Source organism: Crotalus tigris, unplaced genomic scaffold, assembly GCF_016545835.1.
Source record: "Crotalus tigris isolate CLP2741 ecotype Arizona unplaced genomic scaffold, ASM1654583v1 scf7180000024363.772921, whole genome shotgun sequence".
NCBI lineage: Eukaryota > Metazoa > Chordata > Lepidosauria > Squamata > Viperidae > Crotalus > Crotalus tigris.
The window spans coordinates 467,501-490,388 of NW_024100531.1; the positions used below are offsets into that span (position 1 = coordinate 467,501).

The 22,888-nt window shown below is 44.8% G+C and overlaps 1 protein-coding gene across 9 annotated transcripts in view; it reads right to left on the reverse strand.

Moving 5' to 3' along the window:
* LOC120301006 (teneurin-4-like) overlaps positions 1–22,888 on the reverse strand; it is a 612,847-nt gene that overhangs the window by 464,428 nt on the left and 125,531 nt on the right. Inside the window, exon 1 of one of the 9 annotated variants that reach the window (XM_039327640.1) lies at positions 21,143–21,800. The exons of the other annotated variants lie outside the window; for them this stretch is intronic. The gene's annotated coding sequence lies outside the window, so the exon portion shown is untranslated. Of the gene's footprint in view, positions 1–21,142; positions 21,801–22,888 lie in introns of those variants that run through there. 9 annotated transcript variants of the gene reach the window in all.

Genomic DNA, 22,888 nt, shown 5'->3' on the forward strand with positions numbered 1-22,888 from the left:
AATTTATCAGTGGAACAACTTGCCAACAGACGTTGTGGGCGCTTCAACACTGGAGGCTTTTAAGAAGAGATTGGACAGCCATTTTTCTGGAATGGTAGAGGGTCTTTTGCTTGGACAGGGGGTTGGATTAGAAGACCTGCAAAGTTGACAGCAATTTTAGCACCGCGTCAATACAGGTAATCCTCGACTTCCAAGACCACTATATATCTGCAGTGCCCCACACCCCATTTCCCTGCTTCTGCAAAATAATTTAAAATGCTTCTTGCAAAACATTATTCTTTGGAAAGTTTTAAGTTACTTTCAGTGCTCTGTGTGTGGCGGGAAATTTAGTACACTTACAACGGGGGAATAATCAATTCGCGGAGACAAAGTATTCTTCAAAGAAACGGTCCTGCTGCTGAATAAGCAAACATCTGTCTGAACAAGAAAATGATATCTAGATTACAAATGGATTCAGCAGACCACCGTCTCCCAAATTCAGCAGTTTTAAAATGTGTGGATTTCAAGTCCTCCACCCTGAGAATTCTGGGAATTGAAGTCCAATAAGCTGACTGCATCCATTGAATGAGATTGAGAAATTCTTCCATAGACTGAGAACACATCTTTGAGTGCTTCAATGCAAGTGTTAAAATAGAATTTGACTCTAATTTGGATCAGTCTTCAGAGGGAATTCAATCTATTGTGAAAGAGAACTTCTGCAAGGTTGTTATTAAGGGAAAGTGTAATTGCATGTAAAGCCCGTTTCATTAAACACACACACAAGATCCTGAGAAATATTAAACAAATCACAGATTGTTAGGGGCAATTTTGTTTACAAAATCTACAAAGTCACTAACCAGGCCTATCTCCAGGGGGGTGGCTTTTAAACACCCTCCCTTTTAAAAAAAAATAATAATGTGGACACACAAAAGAAACATACATACACACATAAACACCCCACGTGGTGACAACATGCAGAATGAATTTGTGAGCTCTGTCCTAGGCATCAAGATATTTCAGGAAATTAGGATGTGAAGTTTAGAGGAGGAGAAGGAGGAGGAGATGATGAAGGAGGAAGGAGGAGGAGATGGAGGAGAAAGAGAAGGCGGAGGAGGAAGAAAAAGAGGAGGAGGAGGAGGAGGAGGAGAAAGAAAGAGGTGGTGAAGGAGGAAGAGAAAGGAGGAAGAGGAGGAGGAGAAGAAGAAGAGAGGAGGAGAAGAAAAGAGGAGATGGAGGAGAAAAAAGGAAGAGGAGGGAGAGAAGGAGGAGGAGGAGAAGAAGAAAGGAGGAGAGGAGAAGGAGAAGGAGAAAGGAGGAGGAGAAAGAGAAAGGAGGAGGAGAAAGAGAAGTAGGAGGAGGAGAAAGGAGGAGGAAGAGGAGATGGAGAAGAAAGGAGGGAGAGAAGGAGGAGGAAGGAGAAGAAGAAAGGAGGAGGAAAAAGAGTACAAGGAGGAGGAGAGGTGGAGGAGGAGGAGGAGGAGGATGAGGAGAAAGGAGGAGGAGGAAGATAAGTACAAGGAGGAGGAGAGAGGAGGAGGAGGAGAAGGAGGAGGAGAAGGAGAGAGGAGGAGGAAGAAAGAGGAAGGAGGAGGAGGAGAAGGAGAGAGGAGGAGAAGGAGACAGGAGGAGGAGGAGAAAGAGAAGTACAAGGAGGAGGAGGAGGAGGAAAGAGAGAGGAGGAGCAGGAGGAGGAGACAGGAGGAGGAGGAGACAGGAGGAGGAGGAGAAAGAGAAGTACAAGGAGGAGGAGAAGAAGGAGGAGAAGAGAGGATGAGGAAAGAGGAGGAGACAGGAGACAGGAGGAAGAGGAGAAAGAGAAGTACAAGGAGGAGGAGGAGGAGGAAAGAGAGAGGAGGAGGAGGAGAGAGGAGGAGGAGAGAAGAGGAGAGAGGAGGAGGAGGAGACAGGAGGAGGAGGAGAAAGAGAAGTACAAGGAGGAGGAGAGAGGAGAGAGGAGGAGAGAGGAGGAGGAGAAGGAGGTTTGCTTGCTGAGCTTTAATTACCAGACTAGATAATTATATTCGTTTCCAGTTTCATTTCGCCTATCGCTGTATTGTTTCTGGTTTATTGTACAGAGGGGCATGAGGTTATTTATTCGCTCAATAAACAAAAGCTCCTGAGAGATCTAATCCTGCAACAACTGGGCAATTCTGCCATAGCGATTCCAAAGCTTTTCTCTGCGTTGCGGGCATTTGGGCAAAGCTGTGGGCGACCACGGCAGGGCTGCTCGCAAATGGGAAGCTGGATGTTCGGGTACCACCCCCTTAATATTCCTCGTTTCATATTCTCGATCTGGGCGCGAAGCAGGAAAGGGCTGACAGGCGAGGAGAGTCTTTCTGGTTATCCTGTTTGTCCTCTCTGAGAACTGTGTGAGGATCAGAGGCATCTACAGCGTGACCGTAGGTGACTTCAAATTGGCAAGGGCGATTGTGCGATTGAAACCCTTTCTCGTCTGTGTGCGATGTGTGCAATCTTCTTGACAAGAGACGGGGCATTTTCTCCACGTTTCGTGACAATGAGACTATCTAAGGATGTGCCAATCTCCAATCTCCGTCGATCAGTGTGGGGGAATTTGCACGTGCAGCAAACTGCCATGCATTGCCCCCCACAAACCTCATAACCTTTTGATACCCCTCGTCCCAAGGAAGCAGCCAAAAGATCAGCCCCTTTTGACTTAATATCTTACCTACCTAAATAAATAATATGCTTTAAGTTCCCCCTTATCTCTTCCTGTCTTTATCTCTTCTTGTCTTTATCAGTTCTTTCTCCTTTTCTAATTTACCTGTATTTGTTTTTACCTGCTCTCCACAGGTAATGTGTTACTAGAAAATAATTGCTTATATGAAGGAATTTTTCAATTACTTTATGTCAACAACTAAAGGTTAAACTTCTAAATGTAAAATGTCAGCAGTTAATGGTAAAGCCTATGTATGTAAAAAGTATATAAGAAACAATAAACTCAAGAGTTTTGTCAAGCTGTGTGAAGCTGTGTTCTGCAGCTTCAAACCTCTGCCCATGACATGCCTGAGTCTTTTTCTTAGCATCGTTACAGATCAGAGATGCCTTGAAAGCAACCGCCAGATTGGCATTCTAAGCACCAGGTCCTGGGCTTCTATTACGGACTTATTGCATCAGTGACTTTTCCCTTCCTCGACCGGAGAATCTCCCATGTCTTCCGGAATCAACAACTTTGTGTAAATTGTCTCCCTGCTGCATAGGCTCAGAAGGCGGTGGTGTAAAAAAATGAGAAAAAGCGGGGAGGGATCCGAAGACAGAAGGGCAAAGGTGAAAATCTGGGAAAATGAATAACAGAATAATGGAGTTGGAAGGGACCTTGGAGGTCATCTAGTCCAACCCTCTGCTCGAGCAGGAAACCCTATACATTTCAGACAAATGGTTGTCCAGTCTCTTCTTAAAAACTTCCAGTGTTGGAGCAACCCACAACTTCTGGAGGCGGGTTGTTCCACTGGTTAATTGTTCTAATTGTCAGGAAGTTTCTCCTTAGTTCTAGGTTGCTTTTCTCCTTGATCAGCTTCCATCTGTTGCTTCTTGTCCTGTTTTCAGGTGCTTTGGAGAATAAGTTGACCCCCTCTTCTTTGTGGCAGCCCCTCAGATATTGGAAGACTGCTCCCATGTCACCCCTAGTCCTTCTTTTCATTAAACCTCCCAACAAATGGCTGTCCAATCTCTTCTTGAAAACCTCCAGTAATGGTGCACCTGAGGTAAGCCATTACACTAGTTAATTGCGCTCACTGTCAGGAACTTTCTCCTTAGTTCTAGGTTGCTTCTCTCCTTGATTAGTTTCCATCTGTTGCTTCTTGTCCTGCCTTCAGGGGCTTTGGAGAATAGGTTGCCCCCCCCTTTCTTTGTGGCAGCCCCTCAAATATTGGAAGATTGCTATCCTGTCTCCCCTCGTCCTTCTCTTCATTAAACTAGACATAACCAATTCCTGCAACTGTTTTTCATATCTTTTAGCTTCCAGCCCCCTAATCATCTTTGTTGCTCTTCTCTGCACTCTTTCTAGAGTCTCGACATCTTTTTTTATAACATGGTGACCAAAACTGGATGCGCTATTCTAAATGTGCTCTTACTAAGGCTTTATAAAGTGGTAGTAGGACCACACTTAGAATACTGCATCTTGAAGACCTTTCCAGCATTACGTGAGATGTATAATTTAGGTATCACCAGGGATAGACCAGTACTGATTGTCCCTCAACCTGAAATGTCTGGGAATCAACCCAAATAGAATAGAACAGAACAAAACAGAATGGAATTGAATGGAATAGAATAACAGAACAGAATGGAACAGAACAGAAAAAAGAAAAGAAAAAAAAACAGGAAAGGAAGGAAAAAGGATAACGGATATGGAACAGAACAGGAAGAAATGGAAATGGAATGGAATAATAGAATTTAATTTTCCCACTCATGACTCTCTTCACGAAGACTTGCTCTTTACTTTCAGGATTATCCGAAAAGGTAATATTCCACCCAAAGGCCAGGGTGTTTGAGACTCTGCTTTAATGTTTCTGTTTAAGAACCTGCTGTAATGTTTTCTTGAACGTGTAATTATTTCATTCCCCACCCACCTTTTGCCAACGTCAGTTCCCAGGTTCTACTCTCTTCCCACTCACAGTTTTAAGATAAAAGTCTTTTCTCTTTTAAAATGCTTTTTTTTAAAAAACAAAGATATAAGCAAGAATTGCCTTTGTTACTAGAAGCGGATGTAAGCTGAAAAGGATGTTTTTTTCTATTAAAAAAAGAACAAAATGCCACTATGCTAAATTGGCTTAAACGCTGAAGCTGCCAACAGCAAAACCTGAACTAGGCGGGAAGAATGGAACTTGAATCATGCTTCAAGATCACATGAAGTGTTAATGCCACTTTACAATGCCTTGGTAAGGCCACACTTGGAATACTGCATCCAGTTTTGGTCACCACGATGTAAAAAAGATGTTGAGACTCTAGAAAGAGTATAGAGAAGAGCAACAAAGATGATTAGGGGACTGGAGGCTAAAACATATAAGGATCGGTTGCTGGAACTGGGCATGTCTAATTTAATGAAAGAAGGACTAGGGATGACATGACATGATAGCGGTGTTCCAATATCTCAGGGGCTGCCCCAAAGAAGAGGGAGTCAGGCTATTTTCCAAAGCACCCGAAGGCAGGACAAGAACCAACAGATGGAAACTAACCAAGGAGAGAAGCAACAGTCAGAACAATTAATCAGTGGAGCAACCTCCCTGCAGAAGCGGTGAATGCTCCAACACTGGAAGTTTTTAAGAAGAGACTGGACAGCCATTTGTCTGGAATGGTATAGGGCTCCTGCTTGAGCAGGGGGTTGGACTAGCTGACCTCCAAGGTGCCTTCCAACTCTGCTATTCTGTTACTCAAACAAAGAGAAAGATTGGAGAGACATGGTAGCAGTCTTCCAATATCTCAGGGGCTGCCACCAAGAAGAGGGAGTCAAGCTATTCTCCAAAGCACCTGAAGGCAGGACAAGAAGCAACGGGTGGGAATAGCTGCCAAAAAGGCCAACACAGTGCTGGGCTGCATTAACAGAGGGATAGAATCAAGATCATGTGAAGTATTAATACCACTTTACAAGGCCTTGGTAAGGCCACACTTGGAATACTGCATCCAGTTTTGGTCACCACGATGTAAAAAAGATGTTGAGACTCTAGAAAGAGTATAGAGAAGAGCAACAAAGATGATTAGGGGACTGGAGGCTAAAACATATAAGGATCGGTTGCTGGAACTGGGCATGTCTAATTTAATGAAAGAAGGACTAGGGATGACATGACATGATAGCGGTGTTCCAATATCTCAGGGGCTGCCCCAAAGAAGAGGGAGTCAGGCTATTTTCCAAAGCACCCGAAGGCAGGACAAGAACCAACAGATGGAAACTAACCAAGGAGAGAAGCAACAGTCAGAACAATTAATCAGTGGAGCAACCTCCCTGCAGAAGCGGTGAATGCTCCAACACTGGAAGTTTTTAAGAAGAGACTGGACAGCCATTTGTCTGGAATGGTATAGGGCTCCTGCTTGAGCAGGGGGTTGGACTAGCTGACCTCCAAGGTGCCTTCCAACTCTGCTATTCTGTTACTCAAACAAAGAGAAAGATTGGAGAGACATGGTAGCAGTCTTCCAATATCTCAGGGGCTGCCACCAAGAAGAGGGAGTCAAGCTATTCTCCAAAGCACCTGAAGGCAGGACAAGAAGCAACGGGTGGGAACAGCTGCCAAAAAGGCCAACACAGTGCTGGGCTGCATTAACAGAGGGATAGAATCAAGATCATGTGAAGTATTAATACCACTTTACAAGGCCTTGGTAAGGCCACACTTGGAATACTGCATCCAGTTTTGGTCACCGCGATGTAAAAAAGAAGTTGAGACTCTAGAAAGAGTACAGAGAAGAGCAACAAAGATGATTAGGGCAGGGCTTTTCAACCTTTTCACCTATTGTACCACTTTTAGGATAAGGCAACATCCGTGTACCACCAGTCACCTAGCAAGGTCTCAAAAACTTGATGACCAAAAAAAAAAGGAAAAAAGTGATAAAGTACAGGTAGTCCTCGACTTACAACAGTTCGCTTAATGACTGTTCGAAGTTACAATGGCACTGAAAAAAGTGCCCCCCAAGCCACAGCCGAGCAAAACACCTGCCTGCCCACTCAGCAGTACTCTTCCTCCTATCCGAGGTTTTCATTGTTGTGAGCATTTCTGTTGGGGATTGGCAGCGGAGGTGGGGTAGGGGGTGTTTGGTTTTTATTCCCCCTGTCTGCTGGGTGGTTGCAGCAGGTTTTGGTCACTTCACATGACCCTGGGACACTGTGATGTCATAAATATGAATCAGTTGCCAAGCATTTGAAGGTAAATCACAAGACCCTGGAGATGCTGCAACATTGCAACTGATTGGTGCTTCTTCAGACTTCAGCAGAAGAACGAGGATCAGCGCTGAGCTCCAGCTGGAGCCTGGCACTGATCCTGGCGCTTCCACTGAGCCCTGACAGCCCCGAAGAAGCGCCGATCAGGTGGAGCCTGGCGCTGGTCCTGGCGCTTCAGCTGAGCCCTGACAGCCCTGCAGTTCCAGCGATCTCTCACTCAGGCTTGTGCGGTGCTGCCACCGGTTCAGCTCATTCCCCTCCCCCGCTAACACTTTTCTAGGATGGTTGCATACCACCTGCCAGGTGCCAATGTACCACAGGTGGCACCCATACCACTGGTTGAAAAGATCTGGATTAGGGGACTGGAGGCTAAAGCATATAAGGAAAGGCTGTTGGAATTGGGTATGTCTAGTTTAATGAAGGATGAGGGGGGACATGATAGCAGTCTTCCAGTATCTCAGGGGCTGCCCCAAAGAAGAGGGAGTCAAGCTATTCTCCAAAGCACCTGAAGGCAGGACAAGAAGCAATGGATGGAAACTAATCAAGGAGAGAAGCAACCTAGAACTAAGGAGAAACTTCCTGACAGTTAGAACAATTAACCAGTGGAACAACCTGCCTCCAGAAGCGGTGAATGCTCCAACACTGGAGGTTTTTAAGAAGAGGTTGGATTATAATGTTCTTGTTATGTTTTCTGATGCTAACACCATCAATAGCAAGGATAATTGTGGGGTCAGAAAATCTCTTTTTTATAGCTATCAGATATCTGGGGGACACACTTCCCCCGTCATATAGTTAATCGACTTAAAATCACAACTGATCCTAACATTTCTGTTGTTATGCGAGACAGTTGTTAAGGGACTGTTGCCCCATTTTACGACCTTTCTTGCCACCGTAGTTAAGGGGAATCGCTGCATTTTTTTAAATTAATAAGACAGTTGTTAAGTGAACATGGCTCCCAAGTTTGATTTCAGCTCGTCAGAAGGTCGCAAAAGGGGATCACGTGACCCCCCCAGGACACTTCAACGGTCATAAATAGGAACTTGTTGCGCAGTTTTGATCACATGACCCTGGGGATGCTGCAACGGCCGTAAGTGTGAAAACCGGTCGTACGTCACTTTTTTCAGTGCCTTTGTGACTTCAGTCACTAAATGAACAGTTGCAAGTCGAGGACTGCCTGCATTCGTTTAGCTTCATCTATTCAACCCCTAAAGTTGTTTTTCTCTTATCTTTTTCTCCCACTCAGAAACCTGGTTGAAGAATATTGTTTAGACTGTGCTAATTTCCATTTCTTCTTCAAGCATCGGGGTAACCCTGCCCAAAAAAAAAAACATCAGAAAAGAGGCCAAACGTTTGTTGATTTCATTTCGATTTCTTCTGCCCGTTCTCCCAGAGAGCACGGCGAGGATTCGCACACAGGCCAAGCATCCCAGGTCCATCCAACGGAGATTTAAAGGGGAGTTTCCAGAGCTTCTCTGCATTGTGTAGGACGCTGTTTTGCAAAAACTGCAAAACCGACCCTTCTGGATTTTTGTTGGACCCTGCCGTGGGTGGGGAGGCCTCGTTTAGCGTCTGCCTAAATGCAGCACCGGTCGTATCCGACCTCCGCTTAAACCAACCCTCTTCTTGTCTGGCACAAAAAGCCACCCTGGGAAGCCCTGCGGAATCTGATCGCGGCTCCATCAAGGACACGGTTTTCCTGCAAGGCTTGGTGCAGAGGGACTCGGGCTACGTGCTGCTAATCTGGGGGGGGGGGAGCCGTGTAAGAGGACCCTCTGCCAGGGCAGCTCTCTAGGGCGGGGAGCCCGGCTGCAGTCCTGCCAGCCTGAGACCAGGAAGCCTCTCGGCCTGTTCTAGGCGGTCTGGGCCCATGGGAGGGAGTGGGGCAGTGGTGGGGCTCAGGGCAAAAGCCACCGGGCTGGTCTACCATCCAGGCGTCTTCAGGGGAGAAGCTGTTTTGTGACACTGAAAGGGAGGGAGGGAGGGAGGGAGGGAGGGAAGGAGGGAGGCCGAGGAGAGGCGGATTCTGCCATCTATCAGTTGCCTTAGTCTTAGTGTGAAGGGCAGCAGACAGAAGGATCAGGACAATAACGGAAGGAAAGAGGGAAGAAGGGAAGGAAAGGAGAGGGAGGGAGGGAGGGAGAGAGGAAGGAAGGGATGGAGGAAGGAAGAGATAGGAGGGAAGAAGGGAAGGAGGGAAGAAAGGAACAGATAGGAGGGAAGAAGGGAAGGAGAGAAAGGAAGGAAGGAAGGAAGGAAGGAAGGAAGGAAGGAAGGAAGGAAGGAAGGAAGGAAGGAGAAATTGATAGGAGGAGGGAGGGAGGGAGGGAAGGAGGGAGGCCAAGGAGAGTTTAGAGGAGAATCCACTTGGAAAATTGCTCAAGGGGACAGAAGCCAAGGCTCTTATGGCAGATTCTGCTTTCTATCAGTTGCCTTAGTCTTAGTGTGAAGGGCAACAGACAGAAGGGGCAGGAAAATAATGGAGGGATAGAGGGAAGAAAGGAAGGGAAGGAGAGGAGAGGGAGGAGTGGAAGGAAGGAAGGAAAGGAGAGGAGAGGGAGGAGTGGAAGGAAGGAAGGAAGGAAGGAAGGGAGCAAAGGAAGGAGGGAGGGATTCATAGGAGGAGGAAGGGAGGGGGGCAGGGAAGGCAGAGTGGCCAAGAGATGATTGGAGGGGAATCCACTTGGAAAATTGCTAAAGGGGACAGAAGCCAAGACTCTTGTTTCTACCATCTATCAGTTGCCTTAGTGTGAAGGGCAACAGACAGAAGGATCAGGACAATAACGGAGGGATAGAGGGAAGAAAGGAAGGGAAGGAGAGGAGAGGGAGGAGTGGAAGGAAGGAAGGAAAGGAGAGGAGAGGGAGGAGTGGAAGGAAGGAAGGAAGGAAGGAAGGGAGCAAAGGAAGGAGGGAGGGATTCATAGGAGGAGGAAGGGAGGGGGGCAGGGAAGGCAGAGTGGCCAAGAGATGATTGGAGGGGAATCCACTTGGAAAATTGCTCAAGGGGACAGAAGCCAAGACTCTTGTTTCTACCATCTATCAGTTGCCTTAGTGTGAAGGGCAACAGACAGAAGGATCAGGACAATAACGGAGGGATAGAGGGAAGAAAGGAAGGGAAGGAGAGGAGAGGGAGGAGTGGAAGAAAGGAAGGAAAGGAGAGGAGAGGGAGGAGTGGAAGGAAGGAAGGGAGCAAAGGAAGGAGGGAGGGATTCATAGGAGGAGGAAGGGAGGGGGGCAGGGAAGGCAGAGAGGCCAAGAGGAGATTGGAGGGGAATCCACTTGGAAAATTGCTCAAGGGGACAGAAGCCAAGGCTCTTATGGCAGATTCTGCTTTCTATCAGTTACCTTAGTCTTAGTGTGAAGGGCAACAGACAGAAGGGGCAGGAAAATAATGGAGGGATAGAGGGAAGAAAGGAAGGGAAGGAGAGGAGAGGGAGGAGTGGAAGGAAGGAAGGAAAGGAGAGGAGAGGGAGGAGTGGAAGGAAGGAAGGAAGGAAGGAAGGGAGCAAAGGAAGGAGGGAGGGATTCATAGGAGGAGGAAGGGAGGGGGGCAGGGAAGGCAGAGTGGCCAAGAGATGATTGGAGGGGAATCCACTTGGAAAATTGCTCAAGGGGACAGAAGCCAAGGCTCTTATGGCAGATTCTGCTTTCTATCAGTTACCTTAGTCTTAGTGTGAAGGGCAACAGGCAGAAGATATCAGGAAAATAAAGGAGGGAAAGAGGGAAGAAAGGAGAGGGAGGGAGGGACAGAGGAAGGAAGGGATGGAGGAAGGAACAGATAAGAGAAGGAGGGAAGGAGGGAAGGAGGGAGTAAGGAAGGAGTGGGTGGAAGGAAGGAAGGAAGGAAGGAAGGAAGGAAGGAAGGAAAGAAAGAAGGAAGGAAAGAAGGAAGGAAGGAAGGGAGGGAGGGAGGGAGGGAGGGAGGAAGGGAAGGAGGGAGAGATTGATAAAAGGAGAAAGGGAGGGAGGCCAAGGAGAGTTTGGAGGGGAATTTGCTTGGAAAATTGCTCAAGGGGACAGAAGCCAAGGCTCTTGTTTCTGCCATCTATCAGTTGCCTTAGTGTGAAGGGCAACAGAAGAAGGACCAGGACAATAATAGGGAGGGAGGGAAGAGAGGAAAGAAAGGAAGGAAAGAAGAAGGAGGGAAGGAGGAAGGGAGGAATATTGGAACCTGATATAGTTTGATCAGCAAACTAGAACTGTGGCTTTTTTCTTACCAATCAGTGTTTTTTTTCTAATGACCCTTTTAAGATATATGGACTTCAACTCCCAGAATTCCCCAGCCAGCCGGCTCACTAGGGAATTCTGGGAGTGGAGGTCCACTCATCCTAAAATGGCTAAGATTGAGAAACCGTGCTGTAGATGAAGGGACCGGGCGAAAAAGCAAGAGACAGCCACCCCGATGTATTTACATTCATGTCAAAGCATACCATAAGATGCCATTAGGGTGTGTAATTGTATTACCACACTGCCAGGGAAGTCAAGAATCTTCCTCTTGATGCACTCCAGAGAATGCATAAGGCATGTACACTTCAAATTCAAAATGCGTGGCTGCTGTTCCCTTTCTGCTGTGATCTGAAATCAAAACTAGGCAACAGCAGCTTGAAAGCAGCTTCTTGCCACATCTGGGCCTGTGAATCCCTCCCCCGGCTTAGCTGAATTTTGAAAGCCCCACTTAAAAGCGTCCCTGCTGAATGCTTAAAATGAAAGAGACCGAACTGATTCCCTCCACACAAAACTACCATGCAGTTGGTTTAGTTAAGAGTAGTTAGTGCTATCATGAGACCATTCGTGGAATGGAACGGAACAGAACAGAATAGAAAAACAGAACAGAACACAACAGAACAGAAAGGGATAGGATAGGAAAGAATAGGATAGGATAGGATAGGATAGGATAGGATAGAAAAGAGAAAAGGAATAGAAAAGAGAAAAGAGAAAAGGAATAGAATAGAATAGAATAAAAAGGAATAGAAAATAGAATAGAATGGAATGGAATGGAATATGGAATAGAATAGAATAGAATATGGAATAGAATAGAATATAGAATGTAGAATAGAATAGAATAAAATGGAATGGAATGGAATGGAATAGAATATAGAATATAGCATGGAATGGAATGGAATGGAATAGAATATAGAATAGAATAGAATAGAATAGAATAGAATAGAATAGAATAGAATAGAATATAGAATATAGAATAGAATGGAATGGATTAGAATATAGAATATAGAATAGAATAGAACAGAATAGCAGTTGGAAGGGGCCTTGGAGGTCTTCTAGTCCCACCCCCTACTTAGGCAGGAAACCCCATACCATTTCAGACAAATGGTTGTCCTGCTCTTTGGTGCTTTGGAGAATAGCTTGACTCCCTCTTCTTTGTGGCTGCCCCTTAAATACTGGAACACTGCTATCCTGTCACTCCTGGTCCTTCTTTTCGTTAAAGTCCTTCATTTTTATTTTGAAATATGTCTGGAAACAACATATTATGTCCCGAAGAATTCTGTCTCAAAATAAAAAGATATTCTTTTTCCTCAGCATCCAACCTCAAAGATACATAAGCCTAATTCTAGGGCATCACCGTTGACTGAACAGGAAGCACTGAGATGTGAAGACATGGCTCTCCATGTCCTTCCTCGCTATCTGAAATTTCCAAATAAGAAAGACGGACTCTTCTGCTCCATGGATGAACAATTCAGCCAAAAGTGGTCCTTTGAACGTGCAGCTGGCATGAAACATTGGACGCGATGCCAGAAAAATGCTAAATATGAAACTCCTTTGTCGCCATCCCCGACCATCATCTGGGTGAGCGCTTAAGGTTGCTCTTGTACTTTGCAGCCATCATCATAAATGCAAGGGATTATCAATAATGCATCTGCCAAGCTACTTGAGTGTTATTTATAGAAGAAATAATTTACTCCACCTTGAAAGGGGGCTATCCAATAAAACTGCACAAGCATTTGCACACATGTATAATGAACTTGTCTCGTGGGGTGGCAAAATCCAGAGCGAGCCACTAGAAAACATAGGAGTTAGTTACAGAATAACAGCATAATCGAGTTGGAAGGACCTCAAAGGTCTTCTAGTCCTACCCCCAGCTTAGGTAGGAAACCCTACTCTAGTCTAATGAAGAGAAGGACGAGGGGGGACATGATAGCAGCCTTCCAATATCTCAGGGGCTGCCATAAAGAAGAGGGAGACAAGCTATTCTCCAAAGCAGTGGTTCTCAACCTGTGGGTCGGGACCCCATTTGGGGTTGAACGACCATTTCATGGAGGTCGCCAAACAACACAGTCCGCCATTTTTTCCCCTTTTTCTTAGCTGTGCTACTCCCTTTTATTCCATTGGCTTTTGAAAGCCAATAGAATAGACTCTCTTGAATAGGAATAGGAATTGTCCAGGCTGTCTCTGCCCTGCTGAGCCCACCAAAAGCCCCAGTGCTGCAAGTTGTCTGCAGCGAAGGCGAGCTGTCTGGATGTTTCCACCCCTCCCTGCTGAGCAACTACTAAAAATGTAAGTAAAAGAGGGCCAGGGGTGGGAGGTGGGAGGCCGGCGGGCACAGGGAGGGTTGCTGGCGCGCGTGGGGCCCGGCGGGTGCCTTACCTCCCTTGGGCTGGGCCAACTGGTGGCCCAGCTGGTGGTCACCTTGCACCGTCGCTGCCCCTTGCCAGTTACGCCTCGGCCGGCGCAGGGGGCGGCACCATGCATGCGCGGCACTCCCGGGCAGGGAAAGTCCTCGACTTACGACCGGTTGGGTAGTCCTCGACTTACGACCGGTTGGGGTCATGGCATTAAAAAGGTTGAGAACCACTGCTCCAAAGCAACTGATGGCAGGACAAGAAGCAACGGATGGAAACTAAACAAGAAGAGAAGCAACCTAGAACTAAGGAGAAACTTCCTGACAGTGAGAACAATTAACCAGTGAAACTACCTGCCTCCAGAAGCTGTGAATGCTCCAACACTGGAGGTTTTTAAGAAGAAACTGGACAGCCATTTGTCCGAAATGGTATAGGGTTTCCTGCCCGAGCAGCAGGTTGGACTAGAAGACCTCCAAGGTCCCTTCCAACTCTGCTATTCTATTCTAGTCTACCTGTACTTACAACAAAGCTCAAGAAAGATATGCATAAACAAGCATGGTCTTAAGACATATAACATCATTTTGACTTATTCTCAGTCTGGCAAGACCACATGAATGACTTACACAAAGATGTAAGTGTGCTAGATACATTTTAGTTTCTTTAAAATGAAGAAGTGAAAGTCCATCTGGAATAGAATAGAATAGAAGGATGGGATATGGGATATAGAATAGAATAGAATAGAATAGAATAGAATAGAATAGAATAGAATAGAAGGATGGGATATGGGATATGGGATATGGGATATAGAATAGAATAGAATAGAATAGAATAGAATAGAATAGAAGGATGGGATATGGGATATGGAATATCGAATCGAATCGAATAGAATCAAATAGAATTGAATAGAATAGAAGGATGGGATATGGGATATGGGATATAGAATAGAATAGAATAGAATAGAATAGAATAGAATAGAATAGAATAGAATAGAATAGAATAGAATAGAATAGAAGCTGGAAGGGATCTTGGAGGTCTTCTAGTCCAGCCCTCTACTTGAGCAGGAGAACCTATACCATCTCAGACAAGTGACTGTCTATAGTCTCTTCTTAAAAATCTCCAGTGATGGAGTGCCCACAATTTCTGAAGGCAAGTTATTCCACTACTAATTGTCCTCACTGTACCAAAAACCGCATCCTTCAGCAATACAACAGTCCGCCATGTTGTTTTGAAAAAATAATAGAAAAAAAATGGACCAAATAATTCTCGGTATTTCTACCTAACAAACCTTCCGGTGTGTTATACTCTAGGTGGCAATAAAAAAGTCCCAAAGATGGATTCAGTTTTCTGCAGAGCTGAGAAAAATTGCCTGCATTTATATCACCCTTTTTAAGGTGTCCAGAATATTGGGGCTATTTGTCATTAATGTCAGTGTTCACATAAGCCTGTTCAGTTGCCTACTTCCAACTTACCAATTGATTCATGTAGCCCTCAAGCCAGAATTAGATTTTTCTACTGTCCTTAAGGATTCCTGAAGAGTTCCTTTATACAAAGAGATGCTGTGGTTTAAACTCAGAATCTCCTATTGACTGACAGAACGCATCCATGAACATCAACTAGTAGTCAGAAGACAGGATGAAAACTCTTTTTAATTTTGCAACATACAGACAGACTTAACCTTAGTTTCAACTGGAAAAATGTGACGATCCTAGACCAGGGGTAGGCAACCTTGGCTCTTTTATGACTTGTGGACTTCAGCTTCCAGAGTTGAAGTCCACAAGTCATGAAGGGGGGCATAGTTCCCCCATGCTGGCTTCAGAAATTCTGGGAGTTGAAGTCCACAAGTCATGAAGGGGCCATAGTTCCCCCATGCTGGCTTCAGGAATTCTGGGAGTCGAAGTCCACAAGTCATGAAGGGGGCCATAGTTCCCCCATGCTGGCTCAGGAATTCTGGGAGTTGAAGTCCACAAATCATGAGGGGCCATAGTTCCCCCATGCTGGCTCAGGAATTCTGAGAGTTGAAGTCCACAAGTCATGAAGGGGGCCATAGTTCCCCCATGCTGACTTCAGGAATTCTGGGAGGAAGTCCACAAGTCATGAAGGGGGGCATAGTTCCCCCATGCTGGCTCAGGAATTCTGGGAGTTGAAGTCCACAAGTCATGAAGGGGGCCATAGTTCCCCATGCTGGCTCAGGAATTCTGGGAGTCGAAGTCCACAAGTCATGAAGGGGGCCATAGTTCCCCATGCTGGCTCAGGAATTCTGGGAGTCGAAGTCCACAAGTCATGAAGGGGGCCATAGTTCCCCCATGCTGGCTCAGGAATTCTGAGAGTTGAAGTCCACAAGTCATGAAGGGGGCCATAGTTCCCCCATGCTGACTTCAGGAATTCTGGGAGGAAGTCCACAAGTCATGAAGGGGGGCATAGTTCCCCCATGCTGGCTCAGGAATTCTGGGAGTTGAAGTCCACAAGTCATGAAGGGGGCCATAGTTCCCCATGCTGGCTCAGGAATTCTGGGAGTCGAAGTCCACAAGTCATGAAGGGGGCCATAGTTCCCCCATGCTGGCTGAGGAATTCTGCTAGTCAAAGTCCCTAAGTCATGAAGGGGCCATAGTTCCCCCATGCTGGCTCAAGAATTCTGGGAGTTGAAGTCCCCAAGTCATAAAAGAGCCAAGGTTGCCTACCCCTGTCCTAGACCAAGCCAAGTCCAAAAACACCAGGGAATTACTAGAAGCCTGGCACTCTGACAAATCAGCCATCAATAGACACATAGACCTTAACATCTATAGACTCTGCAAAAGAAAAAGGAAACCAAAAAACCCCCGCACCCCTCCACCAGCAATCAGCCCCCAGATCAGCATAGATCAAGGGTTCTCAACCTTGGCAACTTTAAGACTTATGGACTTCAACTCCCAGAATTCCTCAGCCAGCAAAGCTGGCTGAGGAATTCTGGGAGTTGAAGTCCACAAGTCTTAAAGTTGCCAAGGTTGAGAACCCCTGGCATAGATTTACTCCAAGGTTAACACTAGACCAACAATCAAGTAAACATCACCCCAATCAAGAAACTGACAAAGAAGCCAACATTAAACACCCCAACCAAAGGATCTTTAAGACCACCCCCACCAGCCTTGACAGAGCAAGCCACTAAACTGAGAACAAACCACACTCCTTTCTAACACTGATGATATTACCTAGTTGGGTAACGAAACGTCTGCAAGAAAACAACCAAGCCCAGAGAGCCCCCTTAGAATCTATTATACAAAAAAAAAAAAAAAAACTCTCGAAAGATTATTAACTTTTCTCACAATACACTTTATTCTTTTATTCATCTTTCCTCCTGTACTGAAACACGACACGTGTCTAAAGGTGAAATTATTAATAAAGGGGAATATTTGTAGCTCAAGGTTGAAATGAGGGGTCCTTGGTGCTCTCTGAGCTTGGTTGTTTTCTTGCAGACCTTTGATCACCCAATTAGGTAACATTATCAGTGCTGGAAGGGAGTGGGATTTGCAGAGGAGAAGGAGGAGGAGAAAGAGGAGGAGAAAGTGGAGGAGGAAGACTGTGAGCTTGGTTGTTTTCTTGCAGACGTTTCATCACCCAACTAGATAACATCATCAGTGCTGGAAGGGAGTGAGGGGATATAAATCGAGAGCAAACCCAACTCCTTACTAGCACTGATGATGTTACCTAGTCTGGGTAATGAAACGTCTGCAAGAAAACAACCAAGCTCAGAGAGCACCAAGGTGAAATTATCGCTGTAGGAAGCACAATTTGTCCTATAGGATTATGTAGCTTGGAATTTAAACTCTCCGTAATTTTAGATATTCCAAGATGATGTTCCCAGATATGCAGATAAACAACTCTGGAGGTCACCAGAAGAGCAACTAAGTGCTTCCTTCTGGTTCTTTGAGCTTCTGAAGAAGAACATCTACATTTTCATATCCCAAAGTACTGAGCTACCAATTACAGATAGCGGGAGAGACCTTATGATCTGGACATTAGGAGACATCCAATATTTCGTACTTCTTCTCTGCCTCTCTTCTCTGATCAAATGGCTGAAACCACTCAGTGAGGCATTTTTTTTTTTTTAACGGAAGAATGGATTTTCACCATCCATTTTGTCTCCCTTGTGTTCTCTTTCGTTTCTTCCTGTCAGCCTCTATTAAACAGCAGAAGTCATTAAAAATCTCTTCCCTCCAAAACCATACATTGTACCTTAAGATCTGCTAGCTTTCGGCCTTTTGCGATTGTGGTGAGATGCAGACAACAACACATATGCATATCTGCCCTTGGTGTTCTGATCAGCGTGCACTTGAGTTCCACTTGAGGCTGTGTCATGGCAATGTGACAGAATGCAATTAATGTTTCTAGTTTCTGGACAAGATGTGTTTAACCCAAAGGTCTTCAAACTTGGCCCTTTTATGACTTGTGGACTTCAACTCCCAGAATTCCAGTGCCAGCATGGGGGAACTATGGCCCCTTCATGAATTATGGACTTCAACTCCCAGAATTCCTCAGCCAGTGTGCCTGGCTGAGGAATTCTGGGAGTTGAAGTCCACAAGTCATAAAAGGGCCAAGTTTGAAGACCCCTGGTTTAACCGGTATATGTTTTAATCTTGTACTTTATATTTTAAATTTTATCTCCTACATTGTCCCACACTCAGGAATTCTGAAGAATTCTTGCACACCTACTACCATGTAACGTCCCTTCAAATATTTGAAGATGGCTCCCCTTGGTTTTCTTCTTTAGGTTAAACATACCGTTCCTTTCAGAGAACTTTTGAATGTAAATTTAGATATGCCAGCGAGGATTGCATTACTATTACTGGTGGAAAAACAAGATATAAATAAAGCAAAAAAGGAATCAGCTGTAAATTTGATAATGGCAGCTAGATTAGTGATGGCTAAATACTGGAGACGGAATTGGGTTATTCAAAGAAATGAATGGTATAATGAAATATGGAATATGGCAATAAATGATAAATGAACAACAGAAATTAAATTTAAGAAAGGGATGATGAAAGTAAATAATCATAATGAAATAGGGGAGGATTTTATAAAAATAGTGTTGGTGGAAGGCAAAGGGAATAAACTACTCAAGAATATATGCTGTTTTGGAGGGGATAAGGGCACAATTGAAATATATTGTATGTTATATGAGAAGAAATATTGGTAATAAAAATGGTCACCAGGGGGGTGGATGCCCTGTAGTATTGGTAGTTTTATACTGTTTTTTATTTAGACTTATATGTATTATGTTTGTTATTAAAAAACCCCGTACCGTTCCTTTTAATTCATTTAGTGATCACCGTTACGACGCCAGTGAAAAAAAGTGACATGACCATTTTTCACACGTATGACCATTGCAGCAAATGGTCACATGATCGAAATTTGGATGCTTGCCAACTGGCTCATATTTATGACGGTTACAATGTCCCGGCTTCATGGGATCTCCTCTTTTGACCTTCTGGCAAGCAAAGTCAACAGGGAAGTCAGATTCATTTAACAACCTTGTTACTAACATAACCATTGCAGTGATTCATTTAACAACCGTGGTAGGAAAGGTCGTTAAACTGGGATGAAACTCACAATTGTCTTGCTTAGTGACAGAAATTTTGGGCTCAACGTGGTCATAATTCATGTGAAGTTATCAGGTTTTCCACTGAATCAGTGGAAAATCTCACTTGTGATAGCTTTTAGGTTGCCTTCCATTTAAGGACAGGTCCAACTAAAATAATCATATGATACAATTATGAGGTAAAATAATTGAATTTTCACCAGCATGCAATTAAGTTCCTTCTGTATTAACTAGGTAAGCTACCTTCTACAAGCTTATTTGATCTGGAAGAGTTGAGGGTGAGGTCAACCGGGTCTCAATAAAACAAAACTTCCTTGGATGTAAAAAAGGCATTCTGTTCAGCTCAGAATGTCTGATGCTTCTTCTTTTCTGTTCTCTCCGAACAAATGACAATGCTGTTATTAAAGCTCATTATCCTGTACTATGAATCAGATCAGTGGAAGAGGAATTTCTTTGATGTGATCTTGCCCATCAATTAATAATCCTCGGCAAGTCACAGCCAGGACTGGGAGGAAATATGGAAGAAAACCTAAAGCTTGGATGTTATTTAATGCCATTTTTGGAAGCCAATCACCCAGTACAATAAGAATGAATAACGGCGTCCATATTTCTACTTTCTGCTTTCTCTGCTTTAACAGAAGAACAGAGTTGGAAGGGACCTTGGAGGTCTTCTAGTCCAACCCCTTGCTTAAAAAGGAGACTCTAAACCAGGATCCCCAACCCCCGGTCTGTGGACCAGTACCAGGTCGCGGCATGCCAGCAACCAGTCCACACAAACAAGGAAAGCCCCATTCACGAGATGCAGGCAGCACACAAAACCACGCACCCTCCAGTCCGTGGAAAAACATCTCTCCATGGAAGCGGTCCCTGGTGCCCAAAAGGCTGGGGACCTCTGTTCTCCATGTATAGGACATCTTTGAATGGAGAAAGGAAAGGGCAGAGACCTTGATCATATCAGTGAGAAAGGGGCCATTTCTTTCTCAAGAGAAGATCTGCAGATTCGACCTTCAGGTGGGGGAGACCAGTTAGGGCTGTGAAGTTTAAAGAAAACTCCGGTGGGTTAAAAATGGGGGAGCCAATAAGATGCTAAAACCTTGGTTCTCCTACCACGTTACCTTCTCTGATTTAGCCCTCTTTATTTCCTATCCCTTCTGTCATTCTGTTAGACCAGGCGTTCCCAACCCCCGGGCCGTGGACCAGTACCGGGCTGTGGCATGCCAGCCACCGGGCCGCACAGACAAGCAAAGCCACATCCACAGGATGGAGGCAGCACACAAAACCACGCACCCCCCCTCCACGGAAAAATTTCTCTCCAAAACATGTTCTTCCTAAACGCAAATTGAAACACAACACATTTCATCCAGCAGTGATGCCAAGATAAATGGATCTATAAGGAAAAGGCTTAGTTTGACCTCTGGCCAATTCAGGTAGTCCTCGATTTACAACCATTCATTGAGTGACTATTCAAAATTACAACAGCACTGTAAAAAAGAGACTCGTGGCCATTTTTCACACTTACGAGCCACTGCAGCATTCCCATGATCATGGAATCAAAATGCAGATGCTTGGTAACTGGTTCGTATTTATGACGGTTGCAGTGGCCTGGGGGGTGTCATGTGATCCCCTTTTGCGTCCACCTGACAGGCAAATTCCATGGGGGGCCAGATTCACTGAACAACTGTGTTACTAGCTGAACAACCGCAATAAGTCACGTAACAACTGTGGCAAGAAAGGTGATAAAATGGGGCAAAACTCACTTAACACACGTCTCACCTAGCAACAGAAATTTTGGGCTCAATTATGATCGTAAGTCGAGGACTATCTGTAGTACAAATGTAGTATCTTTTGTGTGAATGGCAGTCTTAACAATCCAAGCCCTAAGATCTGTTCTAAGAGCATCAACAAACACAAGAGGTTAAGGAACAGCTCAACCCTAACCTACAGTGCTGTACTTTATAAACATCCTTGCCTCTATGGATTTTTCTAAATTAATCTGCCTGAAAATCCAGACTTCTTTTCAATGTAAGCTACAACACATTTCCCTAACCTACTTTTTCCACAAGCTAATCATTTCTTAATTGATTCAGACACCGTTTTGTGCTGAAAAACAGCTCTGCAAAATGCAGAGAAACTCACCTTTGCGGGGAAAACTGTAATTTAAATCTGCAGACAAAATGGGGATGTTAATAGTTCCTTTTCTGCATGTGTAAAAGTCACAATTCTCCAGTGTTCTCATGTGGTGCTTGCAGGAGGTGCTGAATCTTAATTACACCCCGTACATCTCTGTATGTGTGTACTCACATGTCTGCGTGCAGACGCATACACAAAAATACGGATTCCTGAGCTTTGATTGCATCTAACTCTCAACTCTTGATTGCAGAAAGCAAAATACGCATTTGAAAAACAAGCATGTTTGGAAAATAAATAATTCAGTGGACAGAGAGCAGATCCCTGGCTTTACCACCTAGCCAGCAGCTGCCAACTACAATGAATTTTTCCTAAATGCAGCCTGCTCTCCTTTCCTATATTCACGTTTGACTGCCGATTCCAAATGGACTCTCTTTATTTCAATTGCTTCAATTGCTAACAGGGTGTCTAATGCATCAGTTTTATGTTAATGGCACCCAAAGCTGAGGCGAGAAATATTTATGCATTCCTATGAGTCTTTTTCCATCGGGAAAACCAAGTCTAAGCTACCAGATTCTTTAGGTGAGGAATTCTGGGAATTGAAGTCCACATGTCTTAAAGTTGCCCAGGTTGAGAAACAATGGTGTTGTCAGAAGTAAGTCTTCATCCTGGTTCATCCAAGCCAGGGATAACTAAGCAACATGGCGACTGTTATAGTTTATTGAAGAAGCAGAAAGATGGTCCTTGCAAGAAAGAGCAGAGGAGAGGAAAGAGGAGTTGAGCACATGGGCAGGTTTTTATACCCCCTCTAGCCTTGTTTGGAATAGTTTCCTGTTCCTGTGGCATGAACCCGAGGCTATTTCTGAGTGTTTTTCTAGGCCTTGGTATCTGTGGTTTAATCCTATTATCATATCCTGCTTCCCAGGTGATGGGGCTAATGACTCCTAGAGTTTGGGTGGGGCATGCAGATGTTCTCTTTCTCTTCTTGATTGCTCTGGCTTCAACTTTCTGATGGTTTTACATCTGCATTTGTATGGGGCTAGCTCTTGCTTGGGGCAGAGAGATAGATTTGGGGCCAGGTTTGGTTTTAAAAAAATCCTTTTGAGGAAAAATATATTTTTCTGCCCTTTTAATATTTCCTTCTCTGGGCTAACTTCTTTATAAAACTTTTTAATAAAAAAAATTCAGAATAAAAGGGTTGGAAGAGATCTTGGAGGTCTTCTAGTCCAACCCTCTGCTCAAACAGGAGACCCTATACCAGGGGTAGGCAACCTTGGCTTTTTTATGACTCGTGGACTTCAACTCCCAGAATTCCTGAGCCAGCCATGCTGAGGGGAAAGGGAGAGGTTTCCATGCTGAGCCACGCTGGCTCAGGAATTCTGGGAGTTGAAGTCCATGAGTCATAAAAGAGCCGAGGTTGCCTACCCCTGCCCTATACCATTCTGGAGAAATAATTGTCCAATCTTTTCTTGAAAACCTTCCCTGATGGAGTACCCAAAACGTCTAGAGGCAAGCTGATTAATTGTTCTGTCAGGAAATTCCTCCTTAGTTCTAGATTGCTTCTCTCCTTGATTAGTTTCCATCCGTTGTTTTTTCTCCTGCCTTCTGCTGCTTTGGAAAATAGGTGAACCTCCCTCTTCTTTGTGGCGGCCCCTCAAATATTGGAAGACTGCCATCATGCCACCCATCAAAGCTCTCTGCCAACAGTGTGTTATTGTAATTTACTCATAGAAAGTCTACACGGTTTTTATTTAC